The sequence below is a fragment of the Chlamydotis macqueenii genome, chromosome 2 (genome assembly GCF_036417535.1).
Source record: "Chlamydotis macqueenii isolate bChlMac1 chromosome 2, bChlMac1.mat, whole genome shotgun sequence".
NCBI lineage: Eukaryota > Metazoa > Chordata > Aves > Otidiformes > Otididae > Chlamydotis > Chlamydotis macqueenii.
The window spans coordinates 93,941,819-93,953,985 of record NC_141557.1 but is presented as its reverse complement, the minus strand read 5'-3'; the positions used below and the strand labels follow the sequence as shown (position 1 = coordinate 93,953,985).

At 43.5% G+C, this 12,167-nt stretch overlaps 1 protein-coding gene across 1 annotated transcript in view; it reads left to right on the top strand.

Moving 5' to 3' along the window:
- The first annotated feature begins 2,076 nt into the window (after window positions 1-2,076).
- The window catches only part of PTPN3 (protein tyrosine phosphatase non-receptor type 3), a 126,692-nt gene continuing 116,601 nt past the window's right edge, over window positions 2,077-12,167 (top strand). The window contains exon 1 of the mRNA XM_086740444.1: window positions 2,077-2,181. The gene's annotated coding sequence lies outside the window, so the exon portion shown is untranslated. The remainder of the gene's footprint in view (window positions 2,182-12,167) is intronic.

The window sequence follows — 12,167 nt, the reverse complement described above, 5'->3', positions numbered from 1 at the left end:
TGATCTGGGATGGCAATGCCAGTGCTTTTTTACAAACTATCATTCCAGAGTTAAATATTCTCACACGCTGGAGGAATGTTACAGAGTTAACAAATGAACTTATTCCCACTTTGACTGTCAGAACCAGTTAACTAGAATGAACCCTGTTGACTTTGAATATTTCATTAGGATTTAAATGTGTGGAAGATTAAGTTTACGCACCTTTTATAAATGAAGAGGGATTAGATTATTAGATGGCTTCTTCAGTCAAGTCTTTTGGCTAGATCGGTCTTCAGGGTAGGTACTAATAAGCATGTTTATGAGCATAAGACAGAACTGTCCAGAGGAACCTGCAGGAAATCTGAAAAACCCTGTGAATCAGCCATGCTGAGCAGCAGTGTGCATTCTCCCTGGTGGGAAAACATGTGATACAGCTATGCTCCTCCCAGTACTCAAATTTAGATAGGCAGTACTGTGCAGACATGCACAAACTAGCTCCTATTCTCCTGCCTTCACTGCATCTGGAGTTGCTACCTGCAAGTTACTTCACCCAAACCAGCCAGCAAAGCAGCGTACCAAGGAATGGTGGAGTGGATGAGCAGTACAAGGCAGGCAGTCTGCAACAGCCAAGTTGCATTTTGGAGAGCCCCATCTCCACTGCAAGAATATTTATACTGTGCAATGCAGCATAGAGTTCCCTAAATTAAGTTTTGTAAAGGGCAATTTTGGAATTTGAAACAATATAGCCATGTTAAGGAACAGTGTGATATGCTTTTCTCTGGCAAGACTCTGGTTTTCTCTTGATCTCTGTGTCTTGCACTGAGCTTCTGGCACAGCAATTCACTCTCTCCGTGCTCCCACCCCTGCACTTGTGTTAACACAATTATGTTAACTTTGTCTGAAGATAAGAGTTCAAAACAAATCAGGAAAATAACATCCGAGTTTCACATATTTTTGGAGAGTTTTTGTGTGTGCTTTTAACCTGGACTGTTTCATTGATCTCATCTCACAGTTGCATTAGCACAACTGTGCCACAAGGGCAGGAACACGCATCTGGAAATTTCTTTAACTAGCTTTGCCACTGAAGAAAAAATACCCCCGGATTGCTGGGCCATTGAGGTATTCTGCTTCAGTTAATTAGCTCTGCTGAAAGGCCCAGTTAATTAGCACGGGTGTAGAGTTGCTCTGACACAGTTACACTGCTTGCAAGACCTGACCTAATCCCTCTACATGGTGCTGCTGCGTGTCCTGTAAGAAGCAGGGCAGCAAGAGGAAAGCAGGAGGCTCCCCACGCCTTCTGGGGACCTCAGCCCCTGGGCTCGCCAGCAGCCGGACGCATCCACCTCCCGTCAGGAGAGGCGAGCGGGCGGGACGTGCTACGAACCCGCTTTCTTTGATGGCACTTCGCGTGTCTCTGCACTTGCCTCGTTCCTAACCCAGGCGATGACACAGGTCGGCACCAGGCTCCTCGCTTCCTCGCACGGTCCGTCCGCGGGGCCGGGCCTCAAGCGGCCGAGGCAGGCCTCGCCACTCCCGTGCGAACCTGTAAAGCAGCGCACTCGGTGCGCCAGCTGCCCCGCAGCCAGGAGGTACCGCCCGCACGCCGCAGGCGGGGCAGCTCCGGGAGCGGACCCTCCCCTCCCCTGTCGCTGGGGCAGGGACCAGGAAGGTGCCGGTGCCGCCATGGCCGCCGCCCGGGCAGTCCCGCTGCCGCGCGCGGACAGGTGCCCACCAGGCAGCCCCCTCCAGAGCGCATGCACCCCCGCCGCGGGGCGGCGAAGAGGGGGTGACGGATCAACTCCCCCCGCCGCCCCCGGGGTGACTCCGCTGCCCTTGACCCCCGCCCCGCCTCTCCCATTCCCCCTTCCGGAAGCGGCGGAAAGTGCCGAAGGGATCCGAGTGGAGCCGAAGCGGGGATTTGCGGGGCTGAGGGTGGGGAAACGGGCCCGAACAGTGGCTCCGCTAGGGGGCGTGCGCGGGCAGGCGGGCGCACTCCTCACCGCCCCTCTCCTCTCCTCCCCTCCCGGCCCCGCCCCGCCCCGCCCAGCCCAGGCACAGGAGCCGGCGGCGGCGGGAGGGGGGTCGGCTCCAGCGCCGTGGTCTTACGCTCCGCACCTGCTCGTCTCGGTTTGCGCGGTGGCGGCGGCCGTAACGGCCTTCTGCGCCCCCTGGGGGAGCGGGGCGGCGGCAGCGGCGGGGCAGGTACCGGGCGGGGCGCGGAAGCCGGGCTGCGGGGAAAGTTGGCGCCGGTGGGGCGCCGCCGAGAGGCGGGGGTGCTGCCGGGGCCGCCTCCCTCCTCCTCTTCGGTCGGCCGGCGGAGTGCCCGGGCGGGCGGTTGGCCCCACGCCGGTGCCGGGCTGGCCGCTAGCCCCGCGGGAGGGCGGGGGCGAGGGCTGCTCCCGGCGGCTGGCGGGGCTGGGGCGGGGGAAAGGCGGGGAAGCGGGCGGGAAGGTGAGCGGCGGTGCCGTGCTGGCTGTCAGCCGTGCCGTGCTGTGCCGTGCCGTGCCGTGCCGGAGGGGAGCGGCGGCTCCGGGCGACCCGGGGCGCGGCGCCGCTCCGCTCTGCTTCGCGGGGTCCCTCCGTTTTCCATTCGCCTCCTCGCCTGGAGTTTTGAGGAGAGTGTGAGGGCGGTGCGCCCCGGCAAGTGGGCACCGTCGGGTCCCCCGAGGGCGTGGGGAACGGGGGATGGTCCCGTCCCCGCTCGCTCCTGCGCTTGGCTTTGCTGACTTCTCCCAGGGTTGGTTTGGGTTCTTCCCTCCTCCGACCTTTTCTTACCCCAAATCGCTGGCGGAGCGTCTCGCATGAGAGTTGTTTTTTTATTTTCCCGAGCCCGCCCGAGCACCGAGTGCCTCAGGCGGGTTCGGGAGAGGAGCGCCGCCGTGCTCCTGCCCGCACGGACCGACGGCTGCTCGGCACGGGTCTGCCGAGGGACCCGAACTCAGAGCCCTGGGGTAAGTAGTTTGCGGGGCTGGGTCAGGAGGTGCCTCACCTCACAGGCTGCCTGCTGCGTCTCCGAGAAGTTACTTCCGACGTTTTGGGTGCAGACTTCTAGGGTGGAGACAGAATAATCCCCGATAGATAATATATCCGTGTCTGTAATTTATCTAGCGTCTATCTAACACTTAAATATGTACGAAGTGTGAAAACTAGTTACCTTATCGGCGCTGTGAAACAGATGCAACAACAGTAAAACATGATATTTCTTTTAATATAAAATTCCCATTAATCTTACGGCATTTCTCGTTTCCTCTCTTTACTGAGATTATCTGAAGCACTTAGTCAGCCTCTCCTTCTGTTGCTCCTTGCTTTCCCCTCTCTCTCTCTCGAGTATATGGAGGTTTTTTTTCATTTTCCCTGCTAGGATGGCTGCTTCCCTTGTGGCTGTACAGCTTGTCATACAAATTGCTCCTGCTCTAATACCTGTGTAATAGAAATTGGAACAAATTACTGCTTTGATAATATTAAATACTGGTACTGCTACTATGATCATCTCAAACTATCTTTTTGATAGAAATATCTGTATTACTGAAGTACTAATTTTGTACAGTATTGCACAGAAAAAAATACTTACGAAAAGTGAACAATACTTACTTGGCTTCAGAGGGGAGTTGCACTTTCACTTTTTTTTTTAAAAAAAAATTTCTGAAACTAATCCGTTAGAAGAAACAAATTGTCCCTACTACCTGGGCAGTCTTAATTGTAAAGGAAACCGTTAACAAACAGGAATGTGGGAAAGAAAAGTCTGCTTAATTACCATATCTGGAAAAACTTGCTAATGAAATACGAATACTAAATTTTTCTGACGCTAACATTCTCTGGCAGTGTCTTGTGGCAAAAATGTCATGATGGGTTGGTGATACATCTTTGTTTTTTTTAGTTAATAAGAAAAAATGTAATAGTCCACATACTTTTAAGTACACTTAACAAAACAGCTCATTTGAAGAACCAACTTGTGTTGATAAGATTGATTTTGTTTCATTAAACACTGATATTGCTGGCAGTAGATTTCTGGAAAAACTCTTTAAAGCTTGTCTCTCTCTCTGTGATTTAAGAAGTGTTTCTTATGCATCCATTATCACCTTTTTTGCATGTTCTAAGACTGGGACAGTTAGTTTGTGATTTCAGGACAGAAATTTTGGGTAATATCACAGTGATATGCTGTACTGTACACTACTTGACTTGTTACCCCTACATCACCGAAGTGCTTTTAGTAAAAACTAAGACTGTAATAGGATTATATTTAAGTGAACTTTTTAATTTAATAGCGTAACCAGAAAGTGCCATAATTGCTTTTTGATTTATCAATTTGTGTTATTGGTGTATTATGCTTAATGCAGAAGATGATAATGAAAAAGCTAGTGTGATAGTAACATCACCTTCTTGCATATGTTCATGACTTGTCACATGATAAATCTTGTTTTCATCCACTCCAGTGGTCTAAAATAGCAACTAATTTCTAAAGATCTTGGGTGGGGGGTTTTTAATAGCCAGTATTATAATAGATACAGTTGTCCAGACAGTTGTCTCAGGAGAGATCGCTCTCTGCAACTATCTGAAAGGAGGTTGTAGCGAGGTGGGTGTCCGTCTCTTTTCCTGAGTAACAAGTGATAGGATGAGAGGAAACGGCCTCAAGTTGTGCCAGAGGACGTTTAGATTGGATATTAGGAAAAATTTCTTCACTGAAAGGGTTATCTAGCACTGGAGCAGGCTGCACAGGGAAGTGATTGAGTCACCAGGTATTTAAAAAGGGTGGACCTGTAGTGCTTAGGGACATGGTTTAGGGGTGGACTTGGCAGTGTTAGGTTAACAGTTGGAGTCTATCATCTTAAGGGTCTTTTCCAACCTAAATTATTCCATGATTTCTAGGCTGTGACCTACTTTTTGTACTGATAGGTAAATAATAGCTTTATGTAGACACTAAAAGAGTAGTGTTACATGGGCACAACACTAAAAGTCGTGTGTACAGAAACCATTAATGTTAAATTCTACAAGGTGGACTAAGTGCAGGTACAGTGAGCAGTTCTTCTGTTTTCTCACTTTGTGTGTTCACAAATAATGTTTGTCATGCTGGCATCTATCTATAGGGCTATTTGTTCATTACAAGTCAAACAGTTAAAAGTAAACTGAAGCTTAATAGCAATGAGGACCGTTGTTACCAACCATGTTATTTTAAATATGGTAAATCAGCATTGTTAAGTTTTGTGGGAACCTTGTGGCATGTTTCTTTGAATGAGAAACAATTCCATAAGCTTTATAACTGTGAAGTTGACAACTGATTGCTGTCAGAGGCAACGGCATGTGGTCATCTACTGAGAAATTTGCACTAGAGTGGAAAAGCAAGAGAACAACATTTTTCAGTTCTTTTCCCAAAACTGCAGCTTTGAGTATACTGAGTAAAAATAATTTATTTAAGTTCCTCCTTGTAGTAGTTGGGGTTAGTTTGTAGTATTGGTTTCTCTTATCTTCTGGCTACTTGGATATAGCAGTGCAATGTGTATTTTGTTCCACAGTGTTAAATCATAGAATGGTTTGGGTTGGAAGGGACCTTTAAAGGCCATCTAGTCCAACGCCCCTGCAAGGAGCAGGGGCATCTTCAACTAGATCAGGTTGCTCAGAGCCCTGTCCAATCTGGCCTTGAATGTTTCCAGGGATGGGGCATCCACCACCTCTCTGGGCAACCTGCTCCAGTGTTCCACCACCCTCATTGTAAAAAATCTTTTCCTTATATCTAGCTTGAATTTACCTCTCTCTATTTTAAAACCATTACCCCTTGTCCTATCACAACAGGCCCTGCTAAAGAGTTTCTCCCCATCTTTCTTATAAGCCCCTTAAATGCATGAGGTCAGTCAACAAAGAGGATTTGGCATAACATTGATGAGCACTAGTGCATTCAACTTGCAGGTGTCTGGCTTATGGTGAGAATCTGTATCTTTGACGTGTCAGCCCCTGATGGGAGCATTGGATATCTTGGGCTAGAACATGGGACAGCTCTCATCTGAGTAGGAATACCCAAATCAATCAACAGGTAATTCTGAACTGCGGTTGTATCTTAAGCCCACCAGGAAAGACGTGGTTTAGGGAACTTAGTCCAGGCTACGTGGAAGTGTCTGTATCAGCCAGAATCATAGAATCATAGAATCATAGAATCACATGGTTGGATGGGACCTATAAGATCATCTAGTCCAACCGTCTTCCCACTACCATTGCTGCCACAGCTACTAAACCATATCCTGTAGCTTCTCATCAAGCCGCCTCTTGAACACTGCCAGGGACGGCGACTCCACCACCTCCCTGGGCAGGCCGTTCCAGTGCCTTACCACTCTTTGAGAGAAAAAGTTTTTCCTCAAGTCCAATCTAAACCTCCTCTGGTACAACTTGTGGCCATTTCCTCGGGTCCTGCTTGTTGCCTGGAAGAAGAGGCCAAACCCCTGTTCATCACAACCTGCCTTCAGGAAGCTATAGAGTGCAATGAGGTCTCCCCTGAGCCTCCTCTTCTTCAGACTAAACAATCCCAACTCTCTCAGCACTTATGGCAATGTATGTTGACAAGAGAGAGGATGTCGCACGCTCTGAAGCACAACTAAAAGCCCTGCTGAGGAAACTTTTTCAGAATCTGAGCTTTAGAGGAGCTCTTGAAGCTAAGTGGTCATAATCTCTTTTCTAGCAGAAGGAATTTGGGGCTTTTTGAAAAGTGTTGCTGTGCCAAAAATGAAACTGATACTTTTCCTTGCATCGCAGAGTAGAAATACAGCCAAAGTAGTATGTTGCATGCTTGCTTGTGTTGACCGATTCAGAATGTTTCAAGAGGTAATAGAGTAATCCTTGTCATGGCCACCTACTTTCTGTCATATTTATCAACAACCAGCTTTTGTCTTCCAAATTTGACCTAGTGGCCTGTGTGCTCTGAAGTTGGTTAGATAATTATTCTTAATGAATACTATTCAGTATTAAGGTAGTAACTTAGCAGTCATAGGGATCTGGTGAGAAACTTTTTAGCAGAGCCTGTTGTGATAGGCCAGGGGGTAATGGTTTTAAAATAGAAGGAGATAGATTTAGACTAGATATTAGGAAGAATTTTTTTTACAGTGAGGGTGGTGGGACACTGGAACAGGTTGCCCAGAGAGGTGGTGGATGTCCCATCCCTGGAAACGTTCAAGGCCAGGTTGGATGGGGCTCTGAGCAACCTGATCTGGTTGGAGATGTCCCAACCCAAACCATTCTATTGTCTCTTGTTTTTCTTTTTAGAACTTCCCCACTAAGATTTAGTGATGTTGCTTATAGAAATTCATGAAAAATGGGAGCAAAAGTCAGTCCTTAATTCAAACCTGTACATGTGTGTTATTGGAGTGTACGATAAAGTTGGACAAGGGATTCAAAATTTTTTAATAGTTTGAGGTGGAAACAAAATCAATATATTTTTAAATTGTCTGCAAGAAGAAGAAAACTGGATGTATGGAAAGTGATTCTGCCTCTACTTTGCTCTTCTATTGTAGTGTAATATGAAACTAATTACGTACTCTTCCTTTAAGTTCACATAACCTTTCAAACAAGCTAAAATGTTTCATTTCTGAAATGGTAAGGTAGACAAATACTGAAGTGTGCTTCGTTATTATTTTTTTCTTTTCTGAAAGAGAAGAAATGGTAAAATTGATGTGGAATCATAAAATGCTTCAACCTTTGTAGCTGGCAAATGCAGTTTCAATGGTTTGATAGCAGCTTTAGTGATTTTGACAGATGCCAGTAGTATTAACCAAGGCTGGATGCCTCGGTGTTATGTTTTAAATATCAAGTAAAACATAACCTGTGCACAAAGTAAAGTTTCTTTTTTATTTTTTGTATATCAGGAAACAAAAAGGTCCTTTTCTTTTAAAGTCATTTATTATTGACACTATTAATGAGATTTATTTTTTTAACTCAAAGAAGACTTTAAAAAATAACTTTGTAAAAGGAGCAGTTGTAAGCAACTGAAATCAACAGTGAAGTATTTCAGTATTAAGTCAAACGCTGTTTTGTTTGCACTTTAAATTACCAAAGTAGTTATGATTTGACATCTTGATCATTGATTTCCCGCTGTGCACTCCCTCGCCCCCAGACAGATTCTGATCTGTTGTGTGTAGTGTTATGGAAAGGAAGCGGTTCATAGCGCCAAACTGTGATGAGTAACCACGCCTGTTTCCCTGGCGAGTTATGTGATACAGTTACGCGCTGCGGCGTGACGCACTTCGTGAATCAAAGCTGGGCCCTGTGCGTGGGCTGTGGTAGTGGTGTTCTTGTGTTGTTTTGCCTACAGTTGTGTGGATGTGGATCCTGTTGTTCAACATGGGGCATCTCCCAGAGACTGGCCTTGAGTACGCAGAGGTCTGATCTCTGCTCTTTCTTTGAGTTTTGGTGATTTCTTGTAAAGTTTAGTATTTTTATCTCGAGTTTTGGATGTATGTGCAGTTGGCTTCTATTTCTATGTCTGTATCCGTATAAAATGGTTTTCATAATTTAGGCAATTTTCTCGGTTTTTTTTTCTTATTCTTACATTGATGGGGAAGGACTGCACTTCTTGAACTGTAGTGGTACAGGTAGAGGCACAGCTTTTGGTTGTAGGCAAACGTGCATGTGTACCTGTAGCACGTGCAAGGATTTTTTGATTGCTGTGATTGCTTCAATGCTAGTGGTTTGTCTGGATGAGGGTAGCTTTTCGAAGCGTGGCTAATATTCTAAATGACACGTTAAAAATCTCTGGTCTGTAGAGAAAGCAGTTTGTACTTTGGTCAAGAAGATCAGCTAGCACATGCTAGAGTACAGCTTGCCTTATCTTCATGTTATTATTTCAGAATGTGTTTGTCCATGTTTACTATAGGACAGAAAGGTGTCTTTGAGCAACCTAGTGAGCACATTGTCCTAATTGGCTTTCAATTTCAAGTGGTTGTTATAGGATGGGACAATTTCTAGTTTTTGCACATACTTCTAGTCATATATATATATATATATCAGCAAAGATTTATTAAAGCACCTTGGAAACTTGTTAAAAAACTTTGACTAACATTCTGGCCTAGAGTGTGGATTAACTCTGTAATTATGGTGTAGTTCAAACTTTTATCATGTTTCTGGCTTCTTATTTTTGGGTCCAGTGTGTCAATGGATTTTGTTAAGTATCAGAATGTTTTAAGGAGTTAAAATTCTTTAACTCAGATAGTTTGCTCTTTCACATGACACTCTTTAGGCTACTGTTTTTTGATTAAGATATTTCACCTTTGCATATGGCTAACTCAGTTTTAAATCTTGATTTTTCTCAGTTCATTCATGAATCAATGCAATTATTTATTAGAAATGTCCTTCTGTTAACTTGAGTGATACAATAAACCCAGTTACAATTTCGTTCTCTGTTCTGCCCATTACCACCTTCAACATGGCTTTCTCAGATGCCTGGTAAAAACAGTGACAGTTTTTACTTGACGGAAACTCATTGGTGAACTTCAGTTTGGGTAGAGCATAAGCCATTCTCAAAATAATTTTCTATGCTATTCTATTCAGGATTATTTTGTAAAGAGTTCATGTCTTTTGGGAATCTTTTTACAGAAAGATCCTATTGTATTAAGGATCATAAACCTATTTCCTGTTTGTGTAAATATAATCTGTTTTGTGTGACTTCTGAAAAAGTTACTAAGAATTTAATCGTGTGAGTTTGAATACATAGTTAAAAACTTAAATTCTCCATGTATTTAATAAAATATATTTTTTAAAAAGTAATAGTAGGACAACACAACTTAGACTGCTCATTGAGGTATGCAGCATTTGATGGCTGTTTGTTAAATGTTGAAAGCCAGTGATTTAATTACAAATATTTTTACAATTTATAATTGTGGGGAACAATTGGGAGGGGGGAATCAGTACTTTCCATTTTACTACAAAAGTCATAAGCAATTTGAGATGTCACTGAGAAAATTCAGGTTTGTAAATATTGGGTGACTCTTCATCTGTGAAAATACTTGTGATACTGTACTCTATGTGTGTTAAATTCACAGTAGCTTTTAATAAGACTGTACACAAGTGTGTGGAGGGGTTGTATTTGCATCCATGGTGGAGGTTTTTTCTATTAAAACAAAAAAAAACCCCCAACTTTCAGCAACTGATTCTTCTTGCTTTCAGATTTGTTTGACTTCAGCAATACAGTTATTCTTTGAAGTAGTTGGCAGAATATTTAGTAAGCTGAGGGAAAGTCTGTAGGACCGCGCCAGTCAGGGCACACTACTGATGTGGCAAGAGACCAAAAATCCCTGACAGATTTCAGAACTCTCCAGCAATACTCTTGTAGTAAAGTGGCTGTCTTAATTGTAGCTTTCCGTTCATTAAATTCAGTGAATTTTGAGTTTGTTCTCCAGCTTTGCTTACGTATGTTTCCTATTCGTATTGAAAATGCACACCTGGAAAAAGATATCTATCTGAAGGAAGCTAGTGGTTTGGCACCTGGGAGCTGGTAAAGTCTCCAAGATTATGAGGAACATAGGGTTTTTTGATAACTAGGAAGTGATTCAGTGTTTAATAACAGAAAAGATTGTGTTTTCTTTTGTCTTATGCCTTTTCTGAGCAGATATGTCTTTATTATTTTTTTCAGATAAATATTTAAACTTTTCATTCATTTTGTCCTGGTATTTGGTAGCTTTGACTGAAGGCACACCTACCTGATAGAGCCCGTGAGCGTGCTGTTACCATTCAGTTAAGAAGCGCTTAACTGGCTAACAGGATTCTGCTTCTGGGCACTGCACCGTGTTTGTCAGGTAGTATCTCCCCAGAATGAACAAGGGAGCATCATACTTTTGGTATAGCTGAATACATAGGCTTGCAACATTATCATTCTTCAAACTGTGAAACAAAACCCTATCTGCAAGTGTAATGGCAGCAGGCAACTTTCATTAATAGCATGTGCTTTTCTGGAACTTTATTATACAATAATTTACTACCACAGTGACCCCATGCCCCCAAAAACTGGCTGTTTACAAATATCTAGTTGCATTCCATATCGGACCTTTGACATCTTGTAGTGAAACTACCTGTGTCCTTAATAGTAAGGGAGGGCTCTGTGTTGTGATGGTATCCTTTTGATACAAGCTTCACAGATTTGGTAAATGCTCAAGCACAAATACAGTGCTTTGAATACTTTTTTTTCCCCCGTTTCCTTAGAGATTTAGTTCCTTATCAGTGTATCACATAACATAAAGGTGAATTTACACAATTTCTAATTCTTCAGTACAGGTGGGAGACTCACTGTTTTTTCTTTTCTATCCAAGTGTTTCACTGAGCGTTCTAGGAAGACATTTGTTGCCTCTTTCCAAGGAAAACTTGTTTTCTTACCTGACTCTAGAGCCAAATTGCAACCCTGCTCCAGGTTTGCACTGTGGCCTGGCCACTGACACACATTCCTGCCTCTTTCATTGGGGGATTTTATTTTATTTTATTTTTTAATTTTCTTTCTAGTTGTGAAATTCTTACATTTTCATGTGATGGAAATACTACGCTTAACTCTCTGTTCTGTAATGCAAAATCAGTTATTTCTCCTTACCGATATGAACAGAAGGACACAATTACAGAGTTGTTTAAAATCTGTGGTAAATTAGTAAACCCTGTTTATTACATGTTAATTTATATTGAGTTGAGTATGTTGGCTTTCAGATCCTGAGATAGCGGTACATTTGGTTTTACAGTAAAAGTGTCACTTATCTAACTGCACTTGGTTTCTAAACAGATGTCTGGCTTGTGAGCAACTGAAGGTTTTGTGGTAATCAAACAACATGATTCAGTGGAATATGAAGCTGGGTGTATTCAGAATAGACCTAGTAATAAAGGTAATTCATCACTAGAATAACTTGCTGTTACTTGTATTGAATTCTTGATTTCTGAAAACATGTTTCATAAAGAAATGTTTCTTCAAAAAATTCTCTGAGGGGAAAAGCATTGTAGAGGAGTTGTGCACTTTTTATATAGGAAACCAAGCTTACTCATAATGTCTTACCCGTTTTCCTTGGATTGTGGAGGACTCTGACTCTTTATTAAAAGGATTTTTGGTAGATAGCATCTGCTGAGATTAATTAATGAATCGAACTGAGTTTTTAACGAGTGATCCTGTAGAATTGGATGTACTGGGGTCTGAAGTTAGGTCTGTCAGAGGGTACTCTCAGGAACAAGAGATTTTGCTGTAA